The 21,427-nt window shown below is 44.3% G+C and overlaps 1 long non-coding RNA gene across 1 annotated transcript; it reads right to left on the bottom strand.

The window, feature by feature from the left end:
- Nucleotides 1–13,672: 13,672 nt before the first annotated feature.
- LOC146439523 (uncharacterized) lies at nt 13,673–20,984 on the bottom strand. Its single transcript, XR_014851270.1, has 3 exons — nt 20,801–20,984; nt 18,666–18,916; nt 13,673–13,906 (listed from the first exon to the last, which is right to left on the bottom strand). It is a non-coding gene; the product is annotated as an uncharacterized LOC146439523 (long non-coding RNA).
- Nucleotides 20,985–21,427: the final 443 nt, after the last annotated feature.

Genomic DNA, 21,427 nt, shown 5'->3' with positions numbered 1-21,427 from the left:
ATTGCATTTATGATGCACCTTTGACCACCTCAGCTGCACTCTGCCTGCTAATGCATTCCTAATGGGACTGCTTCTAGCAATCAAAAAGTCTGATCATTTTCAAACAGCCACCATTATTTTTGCAAATCAACCTGTCAGAATAGGTGCTTCTGTCTGTCTCTCTACATATAGCACTTTTTCATTCTGAATTGTAGGGTGGATGAAAATCGTCCCTGAATTAGCCATAGGCTTAATGTCTAAAACCACTGAAACCTTTAGGTAAAAAACCAATTCCTTTCTCCTTGTTATAGTTCAAGATAATTTTTAAACCACATTTTCAGGTGTTCTGCATAGGCTACAAAATCAACTCAAAAATTGTCATGTAAGGAGGGCTTGTAGAGTTTGTTTTTATTTGAAATCAACATGTTCTAATCACTTCTTATTTCCTCCTGTTTATGAAACTAGACAATTTATCCCAAGTGTGATTTTCTAGACGTCAGGAAGAATCACTAAAATATTCTAAAATTATATAAAATTATCTTTATGAATAAAATGGGATTTGAAAAGTTTTCTCAGAACCATTTCAAGCTTCTATCTATATATACAGTTATCATTAAGGGTCTGTGAATGAAGTAAATTCTCATTTTGTCTATATTCATCATTAGAAATTCACCATAGCTAAGTAACTGCTTTTTTTATCCTTCCCACATGTGGTCATTTAATTCTGTCTCTGAGTACTTGAGAAATGAAAACTTGTGGCCTTCATTAAAATGTAAGGAATGTCCTTCAGAGATTTGAAGGAAGCTGGTTTGGAAAAAGTTCAAACATGGCTGTTTGGAGTACAGGATCCAGCCTGGGTCAGAGGTGAGTTTTTGATTAGCAACCATAGTGCTAAACTGTGGTTGGCTCCATCCTTTTCCTTGGTTTCATGTCCTGGGACCCCCTTTACTACAGCATCCAGTTTCTGGATTGTGCTCACCATTGGACATTTCTCAGGAGAAACATTACTTAGGGTTCAAACCCAGCACTTTGTGGGTTATATAAGAGCATCTTATGTGAAACACTGGTATTTCCTCTACTTTCAACTGAGCATCTTGCACATGAATTAGAAGGTGGATTAATTTATCAGCAGTTGTGATTAATGATGCCAGTAATATGAGCCCAAAGTATCCATAAATCATGGGTCAGCTTCTTGCTCTCCCACCCTGGTTGTTGCAGCTGTCTTAAAAATCATAATGTGCAATAACAAAACATTAAAGCATTGGAGCTCCTCTTAACTGCTTCTGGCTCTTGAATCTTACAGGCTACTTGATTCACTGGTGTAACTATTTCTCTGAGGTGCATGGCAAGTTTGAGCTCTCTCCTCCACCACAAAGGCTAAATGCCTCTTTCTTCCCTGCCCGAATTCAGCTAATATTCATTAATCCCATTGATCCAGGTGCTCTGCATCCCAGAAAAGCACCAAATATTGCTGACATTGTAGGGAAAAAGAAAGAATAAAAGAATAATTGGCAACTTTGCAGCCTCCACATTAAGAGAAAAGAAGAAAGAGACTGAATATGGTAGGAAAAAAACCAAAACAACCCAGAAGGAAAAAAGTACAAAAATGCTGCACTGAATAACATTTTCCCTTTTAGTTTAAATGGGATTTTCTTTTTAGCCTCTTCTGAAGACTTCTTCTGGGTATAATTCTCTCCAATGTCCCTACTAGTGATGTTGTGTTTTTAACCGTAATTTGTTAGTCAAGTATGAACCAGGACCTCTGTGGGTTCCCATTCCCAGCCTTTTTGAAGGCTAAATAGTTCCATTCTCTGCACTCATCTGCTGCCACAGGAGAAGAAAGGAAAAAAAATGTAGGAAATTTGGATCCATCTAAGCCTGGCTTGGAAATTATGCCTTGGGTAATGAAGTCGGACTGTGTCATTCCAGCTGACATTGGCATTTAGCACAGTTAGAGTTAAATGCCAATATCTGGCATTGTACACTGTGATCAGCAGTATCATTTGTTCTCATCTGAGCACTTTGAGGGTTTTTTTGTTCTGTTTTTGTGAGCAACTTCTTGGGATGCATTTCTACTGCAAATTTTGTAGACAAAATATCCATTTTTATGACAAAAATGGCTTTTTGCTGTTGCTGTTGTTCTTCTGATAGCTATAAGTCATAGTGCACAAAAGACAGATGCTTCTACCAATGCTGTGAAGTTTCCTAAAGACAATGATGTTTCAAAAATGCTTGCAGTGTAATCAGTAACCTCAAGTCCCACTTAGGCTCTTGTAAATAAGAGCCAAAGTCTTGGTCTTGCTCTGAGCACAGTGTGGGCAGCCTTGGAAAGTCAGGGAGCTCTGAGTGGATGCTGTCTGCCTGCCTGGATCTTGCTGCAGGATCCAGTTCAGATTTGCCTTGGAGTCACCAGCCTTCTTCTCCCTTGTGTCACTGAGCTACTCCGAACTAGAGCTAGAACTGGGCCCCATGTTGCTTTGACCCCGCTTTGCAACGTCTGCCCTTGAGCCCCATGCAAAAGCCAAGAGGAGAAAATTCATCAGACTGCAGGCAGAAAGTCTGCTCTGAATGGCCGTGGGCACTGTACCTGTCCTGAGGGCTTTGTATTTGTGAAATGTTTTGAGTCATCTGGAGGGTGGGTGCAGGCTGAGTCACAAAGGATATTTTTGGGGCTGCAGAATACACCCTGGTGGCTTGTAGACACTGCTGCCTCTGAAGGCACCGGGAGCATTTACACACGAAGGATGACAGCAGCCAGGACCAACATGAAATAGCCACGGGAGAACTTTGAAAAACTTTAAGTAGGAGACATGGAGGGCTGTTAACACTCAGGGCCAGATCCTGACCCTCCCACTGGGCGGGCGTGCAGCCCAGCCGGAACTGTGTCGCCTGGCGGGGCTCCATACCAAGGAACAATAATCACGTCTAAGGATGGCTGGCCTGCCTGGGTGGCAGCGCTGGCGTCCTGGGCTCTGCAGACAGCGCACAGCTGAGGTTTTGAGGTTCACTGAGGTTTTGAGGCTGTTCAGCACAGGGCAGACATTCACTGACGAATGTTGTCGGAGGAGATGTGGGGATGTTTGGTGGGGCACATGAAGACAGAAGGGTCCTGTCTGCTCTGGCTGTGGCTCAGGTAGGTTGGGACGCAAGCTCTAAACATGAGGCAGCCTGATGCTGAGCTGGCCTGGGGCCATGTGGGGAGCAGTTGCATCCCAGGTATACCCAATGGCTCCTGTGGTATGGACTGGTCATCTGTGCATCCCTCTGCTTTCCTTCAAGAAGTGTCTTGGAGGCTTATACTTTCCTAGGGGATCTGAATCCCTGCCCCCCAGACCTAGTCCATACACCCCACTATCCTCTGTGGGCATGTCTGATGGGACATAACCCAGGAAAATGTTGCAGCCCAGACTGCTGCGTTCAGCACTGGCTGCATCTTTAATCACTTGGCCCATGCTGAAACATGTGGTTCTTTCCTCTCACTGCCTTCTCCCCTCTGCTCATGCACCGTGGCTGGGGGACCCAGGGCTGGCACCCCCTGATGTACCTCCCCAACAAGCATTTCTCTGCCTCCCCTCTGCTCATGCCCACCCCAGCTTCTAGCACACACACTCGCTTGCATAAGAAACACAAACCTAAAATGCAATACATGAATTAAGTTAATTATCCAATTAATTGTAGCTACAACACATCTGCTATTGTTTCATGGGCTCTTCTCAAAATTTAAAACAGATTTAAGGGAAAAAAAGGCAAAACAAAATACAAAAAAAGATCTCTCTGCCAGGGCAAATCCTCAGCATGCTATGAACAAATAAGACATCTGTTTAAAGTAAATTGGGGCTGGGGAGGATGGGCTGGAGACAATAACAAGAGCGAGAAATAATAATGACAAGGCGAAATCCCAAAGAATTACAGTCCCACTTTGAGCCAGAGGCAGATCTCTTGTTGCTATGCAGGGTTCTTCAATAGAATCTGTGAGCAAGTTAGCTGATCTTCTGAAAGTTAAATTGTAGTAAAACCATCAGAAAAGCCATCAAGCCCTGTCTCTTCATGGTGTTTGTGATCAGAGGTGGTCGGGATGTGGGGGGGGGTGGAGTGAGAGGAATTAAATCTATGACTAAACATTTTTCACAGCAACAAAAGGACGGCGATTAAGAGATAAATTAATGCTCTGGCAACGCTTCCTGTTTTGAAGGATGCAGCAGTGGGTAATGAATGGCTGTGTTTGGAGTGAGCCTGAAGAGCCTCTTGCAGAGCTCTCTGCTCAGGCCAAACTGCAATAAACTGACCCTCCTCGTCTCCAGCTCCTGCAGGAAATGGACTTAAAAAATCTTTGGCAACCTTCGCGCCCCCTTTTTCCCCAGGGTTGTCGTTGATCGTTTGATCTTTCCCTCTTTCTCTCTCTCCCCCGCTTCTAACCTTTTCCAATTCCCCCTCCCTCAGAGTCTGAAGTCTATTTTTGGTGTTCTGCTGTTGAAAGGCTTTGAAAGTTTTGTTTTCAGCAAAATATTTCCTTGAGAGCTCCCGCCCTGTTCCCTGCTCCACACTACAGGCTTGCAGGTTATGTTTAATGCCTCCTGGAGCGAGTCATGGGGCCACTCCGCAGCCTGGTCCAGACCACAAGTGACAATATAGGGTCCTGATTGTTTCCAGGAGAAACTTTGAGAGCTGGCTGTGCCTTCAGGCTTGTGTGGGGTGTCTGTGACATCTCTGGGTCAGTGCCTGGAGTGTGGCCAACTTACCTCCATGGAGCGGTGAGGACACAGTGGTGGGTGAAGAAGAGATAGGAGGCAGCATGTCCAACTGGGGTGGTAGTTTGTAGAAAGGGCAGGTCCCCTTTCTTTCTCCTGCTTTGGTATGTGTGGCAGTGCCTCTGGGAGACGCTGAGAGCAGAGAAGGGCTGGCTGGGAGACCTGCAGTTACCCCTTGTGCTGAAAGTCGGTTGGGGTGAGCAGCAACACTTGCCACCATGGAGCCTGAACAGGCTGCTGTCCCCAGGTCCCTGGGGGACACATTGCCCAGTGCAGCCTGAGCAGCCAGTCATGAAAGGCTGGGCCCCACGTGTCTGTGCCTGTGCTGGTGCACTGCTGTAGCAGTGGCCTTTAGAAGCAGCGGGAAAGGGCTGCCTGGCCAGTACCGCCACCTTCCCCCCGCCCCCGCGGCTGCTCAGGAACACAAAACAATTTCCTTGGGATCAGTGCCCGTTTCCTCCCCGAATGAGCTGTGAACAAGGGTTTCCTTGCTGCCACTGTGTCCCACCCATATCCTCCTGAGCCACCCTTCCAATCTTACAGCACAAACTCCTGAAGGAATTGTTGAACCAGAAGTTCAGCTGTGGAGGCTCAACTGGGCTTGCTCGGCTATGGCTGAAGCAGAGAGGGAATGGCAACCTCCCTGCAAAACAAAGCAGAGCTTCAGGTGAACAAGAGGAGGGAGCTCTCTGACACTGCTGTTTCTCTGAGGCCAAGGTTTACCATGCTTTCAGGGGCAGTGTTGGTTGCCTGGTGTGCACTGAGTGAGGGAGTTCTTAGTTTAGTAAAAAAGCTGCTAAAGCTTTAATTCAGCCTGATGAAGGTTTGCTTTCCAGTACAATGATTTCAATGTATTTTTTCTCCAAAGGCAGATAATAATTGAGGGTCCTTTGTGTTAGACGCCACAGAGGAAGAAGGTGTTCATTGTCCATAGGGTGCAATGGGCTGTGTGGCACAGCGGTTTGCTGTCACTCCCCAGTGCCACTGCAGCTGAGAGCTTCCAGAGGGCTTCATCAGACACAGGGCACAGCTGAGCCCCAGGCCCTGCTCTGGGGTCTCAACTCTGCTCTGCAGTACAGTGCCACTGATCAGTAGACCCATTTAATGTGCTGCTTGAGAATTTGTCCAGGCACAGAAGAGGCATCCCTGGGTAGCAGGTTCCCCAGTGGAGCAGGTATTGGCCATTCCTTGCTGCTGGATGCAATCTGGGTGTACACTGGTCTGTGCCATAGGAGAGGGATTAAAAACAAGGTGTTGACACTCAGACAACCCCACACGGAGCCACAGGCACTCACACCCACATCCACACAGCTTCCTTAGCTGTCCTGTCTCGAAGAGATCCAGCTACTCCAGTGGCAAAAGAGATGTGCAGATGTCCCTTGCTCTGTGCTGTAGAGGATGGAAGAGGCAGGAGAAACTGGGAAAACACAGGCTGACACTGTCCTCAGACCACAGAGCTCAGAGGCAGGGCTGCCAACCTGTCAGCTCCATTCTGAGGCTACCTGAATGCCTGGCCAAACATAGTTATGTCCTGTCAAAGCAGTTTTCATGAGTAAAGACTGTAGAAATGCTCCTGAGCCCAGAGCCTTGAGTTCTCTTAGCGAACCAAGTCCCAGCAGCACAGAGCTGAATTACTTCTCCCCTCCCACCCTCTGACAGGACACCCTTTGGTTGTGGCTGGCAAGTCCAATAAAAATTAGGAACTTAGAGGAAATAGCTTATTTTTTTCTCCCTCCTTTCTTTGTTTTTTCAGCTGCAGTAAGCTGGGCACCCCTTTCCTCTTCTGAAAGGTGTTGCAGAAGCTATATTAAACCTTCAAAACCATCTCACATCAGCACCACCTTCCTGATGACAGGGTGTGGTGGGGGCTTGTTTGGATGGCCCTGCAGGAAAGGGTGCGGGGACACCTCACGGTTGCCCCTGAGCCAGAATCCCGGGCAGGAACTGATTAGCTCCTGTCAGGCTGTACCCAGGGTGACTTGCTTGACACCAAGAGAGAAGAAATGCTGCCCCCACTACCTGGCTGGAGAGTTGGGAAAGGAAAAAATATGTTCACTCCTTAGAGACCAGAAACATTTCAAGAGATCTGTGTTTTCAGTTCAATGTGCAGATAAAGGGAGGTGGATATTTTAGGATGCAAATGGTGATGATTAGAGTTTTAAGTAGTCATTTTGTCATAAAAGACCGAATTTGTATGCTTCAGAAAAATAGTCTTTTCCTCTCAGTTGATGATAGGTTTCCTTGAATTGCCATAATTATTCATCTTTTTATGAATGCATAACAGACAATGACATGTGATTAAATCTCCGCCCAGGGCTTCCTTTCTGAAGATCATAGAGATACATAGAAATCACACTCTGATCTCTGAAAGGTTGTTAATTCCTGTCCCAGGCTGCTGTATATACACATCATTCAGCATGTATGTGTATAGAGAATTCCATGACCCATAGGTGGTTATATACATGGCTGTGAAGGTAATAAATTTCAATTCAGTCCCACTGGTGCTGCAGTCTCTTATCTTAGAGAATATCATGTGCTATGCCACAAATTATGGCCAAAATCTAATGGCTTTGGAGACAGTTTGTGATTTTAAAAAAAAATTAAACTTAGTCTTCCTATAAAAGAGCTAATAAGAACTATTTAAATAATTTCACTTGAAAACTATGGTAAGGAATTGGAGTAGAATTGTTTGATTTTCCTTGAAAGGTAATAAAGCAAAAAATTTAGTGATGGTGGGGGGATTTAATTTGAGGAATATTGTCTTGATAGGGTATAAAGAACACCTTTTATGTCCTCTCAACACAAGGGCCCTCTCATTAGTGGATTAAAGTTTCTATGAACTGTTCCTGTAACCTAATTTTTTTACTGTTGCTGTAAAGCTATTACAGCTGACAATGTTGCAGTGGTGAATCATTTTGTTGTCTCAAGAAAAGCGTGAAAGAAGGAGAGCAATATCTTTTCATCAGATTGCTAAAATAAAAGATAACTTGAAATTAGTTCCAAATTGATGTAGCTGTACTACTCTTGGCATGGAGCTTTCCATTATGTAGAGCATCACCATTCTTTCCCTTTGATGGACACCTGGAGCTCTTCTCCCCACTAGCAGCAGACTAATATATGGACAAGGGTGGCAGGGAAGGAAAAAAATATCCCACTTAATTGCTTTCCCCGCCTCAAAATCATGTTATCACATATACAGAGTCCTTTATCCATGTTTGGGATGCTTTTTGTCATTGACAGCTTTGCCAGCACTTTCTTGGGAATTTTGTATTTGTTTTATTTAGCAAATGGGGTGTGCAATACCTAATGACAATTTCCTTCATGTATTTTCATTTTTGGGGAGAAAACTAGAGATGTCCTGCAAGGAGGCAGACTTTGAGCCACTGTCAAATATAACAACCTGCTTGACTTCATGGTGTGCTGGAAAGTTACCCCAGGTGAGTGCTGGCTCTTAAGTCCTCACCCTGTTCAAGCTGAAAGATTTCTGGGTTGGTACTAAAAATAAAGTAAAAGTTATCTCAGTGCTCAAGTCTGAGAGTTTTTTTATCTTCTGTATTCATTTTTTAAACACACATATAAGAAAAAATCTATAGTTAACTATTTTTTGATTTTTGTAATAGTACAGAAATGAATTCTATTCCTCACTCAACATGGCACCAGCGAGTGGACTGTGCTGTGAGGAAGAACATAATGGGTCATTTTAAACTATTTTTTCTTTCCACTATAGTTTCTGCCTAAGCCCAAGAAGAGGATGAATCTGCTGCCTGCAGTCACTCTGAGCTGTGTCAGCTGGACAACCTCCCCACTGGGCTGGAAACTGGTTACAGCCGTAGCTCGAATGCAGCCGCATTTTTGTAGGTGAGGAAAGCTGGTACAGAGTCTATGACAGCAGCACAGCATGCAGTGCTGGAGGAACGTTTTACTGGAGGTTTTCCTGCCCATGAATGCTGCTGAGGCCAGCAGGCAGAGCTTTCCCTAGGTGCACAGTGTGACAATGGGGCAGTGGTGCTTGGCTGGGAAGACCAAATAGCTGGGACACACTGCAGGTTGCTGGAGATACCTTTTTGCTAGGTTATAGTAAAATAAGAAAGGAGGCCAGCCCTTTCTAGGTCCATAATGAGGTCCAAACACCCAGGTTTTATGGTGCTGCAGGTCTCCTTGTTCTGCAGCTGGCATGAAGATATTTCCCTCGGTCAGCCCTGGGGTACAAAGTGAATGGGAGGGTGTCAGAGCAAAAGGGATTCTCATAAATCCCTGCCAGTTTTTTATTGCATCTCAGAGGAGGATGGATGCATTTGCAGTCATCTGTGGAGATAGTACTGAACCATTAGCCACTTGTGAGAACCTTGTGTGCAGTCAAATGATACCCCCACCACACTGCTGGCAGCCTTCGGGAAGCCAGAAGGCAGTCCAGGCCTAGCAGCACCAGTGGTAGGTCCATAATTCTGCCCCTCCCCAAGCACAACAATGCCATGTTGTCAATATGTGATCATTCAACATCAACAGTCTCCCTTCTCTCTGCCCTTCATCTTCCCCAGTATTGTGGAGCAAATGCCAGAATGTACAACTCCGGCTTGAGATTAAATGCCACCCTCATTGCAAATGAGAAAGACCAACTTTTTCATTGGAAATATCCAGAGAAAAGAATTCTTGTTTGTTTTCTGTTCTTGCTAATGTTTTAGCAACCAATCCTTGTTTCTGGTTTTTATTCATTGTGAATTGTCCCGCAAATGAATAAAGGTTAGTGCATGCCATCCATTCTATTCACATATCGAGATCTTTAGACTTGAAAAGACCAGAAAGATTCAAGTTTGCCCTGTGCATATCAGAGGGCTCATAATAAGCTCTGCTGAAAGTCAAGAGCATGTTAGCTTGGCATAAGTGACTTATCTAGATACACTGTCGGTGATGGGCTCAGAGTGCAGATAGGAAAAACCCTTTTGTTAAGGGTGTCTGCCTATTCCTGTACTATGGAAGACCTAAATCATCCCACAATCTTCTTATAAGAAGCAAAGGATACTTCAGCCCCATACAGTTGCTTTTCATACTACAGCCAGGTGATTTGGTCTCTTGTTTAGGTGAGAGAACTAGGTTCTAACTGTTGGAGGGTTTAAAGTCGCTAGTACAATCTGATGGAAGTCAGTGGAGTTTTTTTTAATTGTGGGAACTTCTTGGCATAAGTTTCTGAGTCAATGTAGCTGTGACCTACTTGAGATTAATGTTTTGTGATTAATTTAATGCTATTTGAGAAAATAATTTGTTCTGAGAGCCTTTCCACCTCTACCCTAGCTGAGATTCCCAATCAAGGTGGCAGTGGTCAACCTGCAATCTGCTCCCAGTGGGGCTTGGTCAGAAGTTCAGGGACAATTCAGAAAGGATGGCTTTGTCATGTGTGGATAGAAAATTCTTCTGGGAGGAATGCGCGCAAGGAAATGTCATATCAAATGAAGGAATGTCTTTAGAGCTGGATGTCAGATTAAGAGAATGGCTTTGGAGGTCAGGACCATATATCTGCCCAAGGCTTGTCTTAGGTACCAGCATCTGCCATGGGATCTGTCCGTGGAGCCTGGATATGTTTGGGCACTTGGCCCCTAGAACTCTTCAGTAACAACATACGGTATTTTTGGCCTGTGATTAGCCAGCCAATCCATATGGTGACATTACTGCTTCCTGGATGGATGCCAAAGCTTGATACATGTAGAAATGATGACTAAACCGGGACAATCTCTCTGGTGCATGGCATACGTCAAACAGCCCAGGGCCAAAACAGGAGCAAACTGGTAAGGCAGGATAGACATATGATGAGAGATTGACAGAAAATGTGAGGTAATTGCTCAGAAAACTAAGGGATGGCAATAAGAAAGGGAATTAGAAATGACTAAAAAGAAAAAAGCTTGTTCCCAAACCTTTGCTTGCTTTCAGAACTGAATATCACAAAGAAGTATTTAAAGCTCTGAAAATGTGGGTAGTTGTTTTTCTTTGTTACTGCTTTTTGCCAAGAGGAAACTAAGGGATTCTAATCCACTCCTCCTTGGCATGCCCTTGAATAATTATTCAAGAACAACCCTAGTGAAATAACTGGGGTCATGCTAGTGAAAAATTGATTTAAGACTTTCTTTTAATAGTCTGAGCAGCACACTGGCCTTCACAAACCACAGAACGGCTGTGGAGCCTGTCCTTATGAGATTTCCAGGTTAGTTCTGTGGAGACATATGTGCCTTTCCAGGATGCTTATGTGTATCAGACACCTCCACCAAATCCTTAGTATGTAACCATGTGTGTTTGACTTTAAAGTCAATCAACTGAAGTACTGGTGTCAGTCTATGTCTAGAAGCACATGCTGTTGTGAATGCCAACATCTGACATCTAGTGATGGAGACAGTTGGAGAGATCATCAGAGCCCTGTGTTGCAGCTTCAGGGAAATCCATATGCAAGGGGGAAGAATTCTGGAGGGACAGACTGGAACAATTGTAAATATTTTGCTTTTAGAAAATGAAGATTGTCTTTTCCAAATGGAGACAGCTGGTGGGTACATGAGAGTTGTGCAGTGACAGCAGCATTTTCTTGGAGCATTCTCAATTGAATTACACAAGTCTCTCTGTTCACTTCAGGAGCATCACTGCTGCAACTGTGTCCCAGAGCTTGCTAGGACCCACTGAGAAACGTTCTTTGAAATCCTTACAGTTTCATCCTGTGATAGCTATAATGAGCCACTGAGTTCTCCTGGGTTACATACACATCAGTGTATAACATTCCCAAAGATTTCTGAACAGAGCACTCACTGGTGGCACATCAGAGTTGCTTTGTTAGCCAGATGTAAATTCTTTGCACAATTTGCAGTGTTTTCAAATATTTCACTGTTTAATTAACTAGATGCAGACTTAATTAAGTAGATATAAACATATCTGAGATCAATTACCTACCTATCTGTCCAACCAGCTACCAGAAATTTTTTATAAGATAAATCTTCATCACAAATGCCACTCGATTAAATATATATGCAGAGATCAGGAGACAGAGAGTCTGAATAATTTCCTGTGGGGCTCTCCTCTTCCCTTTCCTTGTTGTTCTTGTCCTTACAGAACTCAATTATATTTTTCTCATTTAAAAAGGAAAAACATGTTTTTCAATGGTTTCTAATATTTCTGGTAACATTTTGTTTGAGGAATGGGAAAGGATGGGAAAAGCTGGAACAAGGACATAGAGGGAGGGGCTGGAGATCTGCATGGTTTATAACAAGGAAGCAGTTTTCCTAAGGAAGAACTTGGGACAGGAGCTGAAGGACAGCCAATGAGACCTTTGGAGGACATCTCTGTTACTGTGAGTCTGCAGTTCACTTGGTGCCTTTCCATGTAAGTTCTTTCCACTCCTCAGCAGCAAACTAGTGAAGCCACTGTGGATGCACATAGATTTAGTGGCAAAAGTGCAGCCTGCACATGGTTGCCAATCTGAGCTGAGAATCTGAACCCTGAAGTATCAGTCCTACAATTTGAATTTATAAATGCAACTAAAGAATGTGCTCAACAGCAATGATCAAGTGAGTTACAAAGTGATGTAAGACCATGACCCTCCTGCTTCTTCGAGCCAGATGCTTTTCTCTAGGCCATGTTATCTCTTGTAATGCAAGCAGGCTGGATTAATTAGGGCTATGTTTTCTCTATTGTGACTTCAGGGAGGTTATAAGAAGGATGAATTTGTCCCTGAGGACAGGCCCAATTCGTAAATGTAATGTCCTTGTCTGTTTCATTGTGCCATGACTCTAGAGCTGGCTCAAGGTTTCTCAGCAGTGCAGGCAAAACTAATTTGACTGCTTAAGAAATAAGGGCAAACTGTCCTGAAAATTATGCATTTAGTTTGTGGCTACTGCAAAGGGCATTTCTGAGAAGGTGAGAGGGTGCAGACCTAAGGTACATCAGTGTAGACGTTTGGCTGTTTGGGGATTATTTGAAGCCTTGGTTCAGGAAAATCAAAAAGATGGGGAAATGAAAAGTCTGAAAGGATCCCTGGGATGGTCAGGACAGCTGGAGAAGAAGGGTTGAGAGGGATCAGTGAAAGGGCTGGAAGAGATGATCAGGGGAGGCATTCAGCAGCTGTTGCAAGAAGGCTTTTCCCTTTCCCTTAGCCCAACACCTTACTGATTCTTCCCTCCCCCTCAGTTCTGTCTCTGCCTGTGTGCAAGGAGGCTGCAAGTGCCCCAGATGGGAATCATGGACATATTCTTTGAGCAGCAGAGCTGAAGAAGCCAGTTTTCCTGGGACATTACTGGGGGCTTGCCTTGGATTGTCTGGTATCTAGTAAGATGTAAGGGCTGATTTGTTTTTCCCTCTGTGGACATTCATATCTCTTTCCCCGGAGGATCTTCTTGTCTAATAAGGGTCATGTTCACATTGCAGCCTTCACCTCCACAGGGGCACTAATTGGGTTTTTCTCCTCTAGCCAGCTGCCAATTTTCATAAAATGTGTTGGAATTTGATACCTTGGAGACTTCTTATTGTCTGTCAAATTTCTTTGAAATTGGTCAACAGGTTCAAAAATTACTGGTGAGGGAGAAGGACAGCTGAGTGCAGATAGACAGGTGAAGAGACACACACATGGGAGGGTGATACAGCTTGCGCTACCTCCTTGGAAAACCATACTAAAATGAATGGATAGACACTCTGGCCAATGCTGTTGCTCTCTGCTGTGTGACAACTGCAACCATAAGACACCCAAGCACCAGCAGTATGAGTCTACATCCTTTTACCATGTTGAGAAGTGTGATCTTTTCCTTGCAACAAAACCTAAGTGCATTTGGTTTTGGGCAAACCTGCCCATCTGGCTTAATGCTCTTTTTTACTGAATGTTCTGTTTCAGATTTTGTGCATGCCATCCTTCTCTGTGGAAAAATTACTGATGCTGGCATAGTAATATAGTAAAATACTGATGCTAGTATAGTTACATGTCCTGAGCAAAAGAATGGTCTTCAGGGTCCAACCAATCCTACTTGTGCCTTGCAAGGTGATGATGTGAGACACTCTATTTCTCCAGTCTGTCTTGGCACCTGACAGACTGTAGTGTCAGCATTACTCTTCCAGAGATTACTCTTCCTGGGTCTCATCATGAGCATGATGCACCTCACAAGCTAGGATGAAGTGGTATCCTGTACTCAACACTCTCCTCACCGGCACGATTCACATGGCTGTGGGAGAAATGCAATTACTCAGCCGAGAATGAAATAGCAGGCATGCTCCTGCAAGCTAAGATGTTTATGGAGATTTCTCAGTATCCCTGCCCCTTCCTACATGCTGGCGACACCAAAGAGTAGGTCTGGGTAAATAATTGTACTTTTTGTTTGTCTTGCAAAGACACTCCATCTGATAGTGGATAGCTGGAGGTGACTTTCCCACATGGAGCAGTCCCACTCTGCATAACGCATAGAAATGCTCCCCAGAAATGGGACAAACAAGAAAGACTTCCAGTTCAGAAGTGATGATATGTACCCAGAGATGAATATTTACAACCTAACCCTGAACAGGTATTCAGAGCAAGAAACCAGAGTCAGCAGGGGACTAAGAACACCTTTTCCCTTGAACCTGCTGCAGCCTGGAGGTGTGTGCACTCTATGAGCAGGAAAAAGATGCAGATTTGTAGTCTTTAAGATGATGGAGGAATCCACATTGATGTCACACATATTTGATCAAGTATTCAAATCTCACTGGGTAAAAGGCACAATGTCTACCTCTTCCTTTTTCTCTTTTTCTTTTTTCTTCGTTTACTTTTCACAAATCTTCTCTGCCCTGTCTTCCTTTTCTTCCTCTTCAATTTTGATCAATTTACTACTGAGCAGCAGCAACAAAGCAATGCCAGCAACAAAGTTTCTCACTTTAAGCATTGCATCTTCAGCTGGTGCAGGCTTGTTGCATAATTAGTCGAAGCTGTGCTTATACTGCAATGGGTTATTTGGGTGTTCCTAATCTTGCACCAAAAGCCAGCTGGTTCTGTATGGGCCTGACTGCAAGGATGTGCCAGTCAATGGGATTTTAGGCTGGGTTTCCAATGAAACAGGCACTTCAGTCAGTGCTGCTCTGGCATCCTCAAGCAGCATTTTCCAGGGGTTCTTTTCATGGAGATTTCTGGTCTGCAGCTTGGTGTCATAATTTTAACACAATCCTTATAAATTTTTATCCCAACCAGTGGCACTGGGAATATTTTAATTAATCATATAAATGTTTAATCCTTGTTAGGATCCTGCTAAGTTCTTAGCCTGAATAATTATCTTGTGGATTAGCCTAGTCAGTACAAAACTATAAGAGAAGAAAAACATCCTTGAATCTATGCTGGAGTCAAATAACTCAGCAGTGCATTTAAATGCAATGGGAAGTGGAAGTTTAGGATCAGACAGTTCAGATTAGCAGGCCAATGAACCCTCCCCAGTGGCCAATGAGCTATGCAATTCATGATGTTGCTCTACTCGTGCTTTTGTCAGAGGTTATGAATCAGAAGCATTTTTGACAGCACAGCACAGCACAGCACAGCACAGCACAGCACAGCACAGCACAGCACAGCACAGCACAGTTTCTGCATGCACAGCCCAGAAAGCCAAAGTGAATGAGGCGGCAGCACAAAAATGAGTTTGTTTTCCAAAAACCCTCCAGATCCACTCAAAGCTTCTAGGTCACTCTGGAAATCTCACTGGAGAGAAATGAGATGCTCACAAAATTCAGCTGCTGGATGACTGTGAATGTTGATCTTAAAAATGTATCCTGTGTTTATCAGACAGAAACCTAAGGACTTGATTACTTGAGGGCAATATTTATACCTTATTCAGCATGAGACCAGTGTGCTGTTGTCACTGATTTTGGGGTGAGATTTTGAAACATCTCTTAAGAGAAACCTTTGGATTCAAAGGACCAACTGGACTGCAGGATGAGCTGTAGAACAATTCAGATGAGACTGAGCACACTGAGTAGTGAATTTTCCTACCTAGCCTGCCCTCAGCAGTCTAAGCTTCTGTTCAGGGATTAAAGCCACTTTTTTGGTGGGAATAATCTTCCATGCTTGCACACAGGTGAGCTGTTTGCTTTCCCTACAGTGGAAAATATAAGTATTTCTGTCATAAGAGGCTTTCAGTGAATGAATGAATGAATGAATGAATGGAACTGGGATTTTATTTCTACTGTTGAACCCAGCAAGGGCACTTTCTTGTCCCCAATGCTGCTCTTTACAGTTTGTGGGATGGCAAATGGGGTAGGGAGTCTGACCCTTACGGTCTGATCTGCTTCACTGCAAGCAGGGAGAGATGAAATAGCACAGGAGTTCACCAAACTTTGTAGCATAGACCCATGTTTGGCAGTTGTTAACTATCTGAAGCCCTGATGCACCACAGTCTTATGGATACTGCAGGATCATAGTTGGAGGGCTGGACTTTAAATGAAATCCAGACAAGCTGATATCCCAGCTTCATTTATTAGAAAATTTTTCTTCTTGCTTTGTGTGTATCAGTGATCTCTGGTGCTAGTGAGAGAGATTTCCATCATGTGAAACCTGCAGGAAAACCCTACTTGTGAACAAGTAGATCTAAGCCAATCTTTTTTCAAGTCCTAGGCTGGGATTCTGATGAACAGTGCACAACAGTACAGCTCTGTTAATATTCCATCCTAAGCAAGGGTGTTTTCACTGCTCTGTGCAATTTATCTGCCTATAAAATGGTGACACTGCTCATCTCCTACATAAAGCTGTTTTGAGAGAGCTGAGTGGAAGGTGCAATATAAAACTTGCCAAGAATTACCCTTCAGACAACTGGAGAAAGCACAGTCCTGATGATGGCATGAGTTTCATATGATTAAAGCTAGTTTGCAATAGCTGGTGAAAATGAGCACCCCCAAGCAAACTTGTGAGTTTTTGCTTTCTGGTGTTACCTTGCTCTACCACCTCTGTTAAATTTATAAATACCATGATCATGGTGACTTCTAGAGGAACAGACTCTCCAGTGAGAGTGTCCTGCCTCTGGACAGGCAACACCAAATTCTTCCCTAATGAGCTGTGCTCATGTAGACCAGCTGCAAACCTAGCACGCCAGTGGAAGTTTCCTGTTTTGCTGACAATATTGCTTGTGAGCCTTTTTGCATTTACAGTGCCCAAATCCCTTTATCTCGAGCTTGATCTTGGTTAGGTCTTGGAGACTTTGGATCTCTCTTCAGCCTCCAGAGCAACTCCATTGAGTTTGAGTACCATCACTGGGAATTTCACTTCATTGCAATATAAAAACAGTCAGAGAGTAAAGTCACATCCCTGGAGAACAATGAGGACATGGGGCCTGACATGGCTGCATTTTTTCAGCAATTTTCAGCACCAGTAGGCTGAATTCTGTGTTGGTGTGTGTCCATGTGGCTTCACAGAAGGAGATTTTTTTCTCCAGTAATTTTTTGTATAAGAGGTGTTTGCCTCCTGCACGTATGATGTGACGTGGAAGACCCTACAGCCGAACAGCTGCGAGAAGGAGCCTCCTGTTATCTATTGTGCGTGGAGCCTACCCTGTAGGTCTGCATCAGCAGCCACATATGGAGGGAACCCTTTTCATCTTCTCCTCGCTGACTGCTGAGGGCTGCTCCTGCGCGGCTGCAGAGGGCCGGGGGGCCCACGCTGTACAGTTGTGGTTGTGAATTCCTGGGTGGGGAGGGGAGCTGCAGGGCTGCATGGGGGAGGCTCGGCTGGGGCCAGGGCGGGATCTTTTCAATGGCAGCGCAGAGGAGCTGGGGATGGGTTAATTAAAACCCTCACAGATGGTTTAGGTTATGGGACACATGTGTGCGCCTGGCCGCATGACGCTCACGATGCTCATCCCAGCCAATTAACAGCCCAGGAGAGGGACACCAGCCTCGTGTGGGAGAGGGATGCTGGCTGGGCTGTTCGTGGGGAATGGGAAGGTAGGAGGGTCCTGAAGCTGCATGGTGGGCACTGGCATTGCCAGGGACCCTTCAAGGTGGGCACCAGCTGAGGGTCTGTTGGTTGTCCCCACTGCAGAAGTTGTTGCAGACTGAGCCTCGAGTGCTGCTGAAGGGTAGTGGTGCCCACGGGGCTCAGCCCTGCTGGGGGAAGAGTGTGTGGGAAGGGAAGCAGGCACACCCCCTGTTTGACCTCTCTCCAGGACTGGCTCACTCCACGGTGTGCCCAGGCCCACAGGGAGCTGTAGGAGCACTGTGGATGCACAGTGCCTGCACCGCCAGGGGAGCAGTGATGCACAGCCACCGGTTTGTTATGGACTCTGGCCACATTTTGCACTGGGAAACTGGGGAGGAGCACTGACTTTTGGTGATGCAAGCACAGTCCAGGAATTAATCTCTTGAAATAGCTTTTTTTTCAAACTATAAAGGGATATTTTAAGAACGTTAGAACAATACAGAATGTGATTTATCCTGTCACTGAGCTCTGTGCAAACCACACAAATGTGCTTGAAATATTAATAATTCAATGAAATTATGTCACTGATGCTAAGATTAGCTGAGAAGCAGAAATATGACAGTAAAAACTGCTTAAAAAACAGATGACTAAAGACAGGAAAAAGAAAATCCATCCAGCTCCACCCTGTTAGATTAACAAATGAACAGTAAACCTTGATTATTTGCTAACATTTGCTGGGACATAAATTTGCAGATGCTCAGGAGCTTGAGGAGGTTGACAGTCAGGGAGCAGCTGCATTTGGGTACTTCAGAGCTGGCCTATGGCATTGGTTTGCTCTGGGTTGAAGATGACCCAGCTCTCTCCCAGCACGTTGGTGTGTGCATGTGGCTCATCATGGCACCCGGCTGGAGTTGTCAAGCACTGCTGTGTGTGTGGGCAACTTGCAGCTTGCTTGGGCTAATTACCCCTTTAATTTCAAAGATTTTCACTGTATTGCTGGCATTCAGAAATTTGGATACACAATACTGTTTGGGTCTTTGTTTTGTAAAGCCAAATACCTTAAATGCTTTAAGGACTTCACCCACAGTCATGCTGAAAGTCTATGTCAGTGTAGGCGATTGAAGTAAACTCTTCTTTCAAATCCAGGGTGCAGATGTAAATTCTGGGGTCAAATATGATCATCTCTCAGCCACTGCTGGTCCAGTAAATGGTGGTTGGAGCTGATTGTGCCTTTGCAACTTGGAAGGTGACTTCTTTCCTCTTGGTGGTTAAATTTTCTGCTGAAATTTCTTTCTGAACCCTGTTCTTTCTTGAAAAGAAAACCATTTTAGTGTTAGAAATATCTAATTCTAAAAAGCTGTCTGGAGTGGCAAAGACAAACCAATCAATATAAATGCAGGAGAAAAAATCCGTTAGACCAAGAGCAAAAACAAATGCTGGAAAATATTAACTGGAAACCAAGACTTAAATAGTCTATTGAAAGAAGAGCTTCCATCAAAATTTAGAAGTTTGCTAAAGCTAACATATTTTCATGAAAAATTTGTCTTGAGGCTAAGAGGCTAAATGTTATTAACAGAAGCTTATAAAACAGGAGAGGAAGTGATGGAGATGTGCATTAATTATTTGAATTAAGTGAAGAGCACAGTGCAAGCTAATCAAAATTTCTTTACTATGGTCTGTACAGTCAGGGATAGCAAATTTGGCAAATTTGGTGTTACTGACGTTAAAGGAGCTAACTGAAGTATTGAAAGAAGCTGTGTGCATTTTATTAGCTCTGAAAATTTGGAGCCTCAATCATGGCTTTGCAGTGCTGCAGACATCAGGGCTGGCTCCACAGTGCTGGGACCTGTGTGACAAGGCTGAGCAGCTGGGATGGAGTGCCCTGTAGCAGTGTTTCTGCTGTGCTTTGAAGCCCTGACTGGCTGTGCTGCCTTGGGGAACACTGTTCTGCTCTCCTTTGCAAGAGTCACCACCTTGCAGAGGTGTGCAGGGTCTGCTGGACACATCTTTGTGGCATTTCGCGTAACTGCCTCACTTAGGGACCTGGGCTGCATAACCTGGTTTAAGCCCAAGCTAATACAGGCATGCAGTTTTTGATCATGGGGCACTATGAAGCAAGTGATATATGTTTACAAAAAGCGATGCTGATGACTTTTAGATCCCATTGGAAAACACAACCTCAGCTCTTAAGGCATTGAGACACCTGAAGAAATGTCCCCATTACTGCTGTCAGCAGCGGTGGCAGTGACGCTGGCTGCGTGGCACTGCTGTTTCATGGGGTGCTGGTGCCTCTTCCAGAAGCAGAACAGGAAGGTTTAGAGGAGAAAATTCTGATTATAAATATGGCACAGACCTGCAGGAAATTTTCTCACTTCTGTTTATTCTCATATTTTTGATTATAAAAACGTCTGAAGTGAGATCAGTAAATGTATTGATCTGAAGAGCCAACAAAACAACCACAACAAGAAGTAAGCCAAGAAAAACCTCCCCACAAACTTATCTCACGAGGAAATCATGTGGGTCTGTGAGTTCATTCTGGCTGGAGTACCCAGTCATGCAGATTTTGCACTGTCACAAGATACTTCTGTACAGAAGGTACTTCTGTAATTCAGCTATTTTTCTCACCATCTTAGGTTAGCAGTGGGACAGAGAGAGAAGTACATGTGTTATTCTGCTCTGCTAAGCCAAAACTAAGCACAGATGTACTGTGGCCAAGACTGTTTAGCTGAACTGACTGTTTGCCATAGCTGCTTTCAGAAAACACATAAAATCTTTGGCCTCTGTCACATGAAGAAATTTGCCAGAGGGGAGTTCTCTGTCTTGCCAGAGACAGTGTTGCTTCACATCAGCAAAAAGGTACAGTAGTATGGTTGCTTGCAGGGCTAGATATTGAGGTGACATCCACAGCAGTGTGCAAGCTTGCTTAATTGATTCGGCATTTGCACTGACTTTAAAAAGTAAGCAGAATAGTCTCCTCACCCTATTAAAATATTTGTGGTTGGTTTTTTTGCGCACGGAAACACAGAGTGATCAACTGTCCACAGAAGAAACTTTGTACATACAAATCCACATCCAGCTCTGCCAGACTCAGTCACGGAGGAAAATAAAAACATTTTTAGATGTCCCATTTGTAAAAATGTAAATGTAAAACTGCAAAAAACTGTAAAAATGTAAAAAATAGAACTAATCAAACCTGGGGTTTTGTGGGCAGCTACCTCCAGATTTTAGAGTGGCTGGCCTCGACATCAGCCTTCCAGAGCTCAAGCTTGGACCTGGTTGTGTTCCCTCCCAGTCAGTGCTTACACAGGGATGCCAGCTCGGATCAGCCAGGCATTTTGGGGGGATTTGGATGGCAGGACAGGTCTGCTGTGCTCTTGTGGCTCCACAGCTTGAGGTTCATTGTTGATCATTACCACCAGCAAAAACTGTCATCATCTGCCACTGTGCTGTCACAGGGTGGACTTACCTACATGTTCATCATGAGTTGTCACCCAAGCTGAGAAGACAGGGCTATGATACAACCTTGATCCCTCCATGTGCCCTTCAGGGTTGTGTGCCATGATCAGACCTGCTGGAGGCTGAAATGCCTTTGACCTTATAGTGATATGGCAAAATAAAATAGCACTTTCAGTTACTTTTTCTAGTAATCAGCTGGTTTAAAAAAGGGGGTTGGACAGGTCTCGTAAGAGAAGTCTTCCCAGTACAAATAAATATGTTTGCATACCGTCATCCTTTCCACCTTTAAATGAGGAAAACACACTATGTTGCCACAGGGGCAATTTAGGGGATTTACCATTTTGTAGGTTCCTCTATGAAAAGT

This window comes from Lichenostomus cassidix, chromosome 3 (genome assembly GCF_008360975.1).
Source record: "Lichenostomus cassidix isolate B80296 chromosome 3, HeHo_3.0, whole genome shotgun sequence".
In the NCBI taxonomy this organism is placed as follows: Eukaryota; Metazoa; Chordata; class Aves; order Passeriformes; family Meliphagidae; genus Lichenostomus; species Lichenostomus cassidix.
The sequence above is the reverse complement of the archived record's forward strand: the minus strand, read 5'-3'. Positions and strand labels throughout refer to the sequence as shown.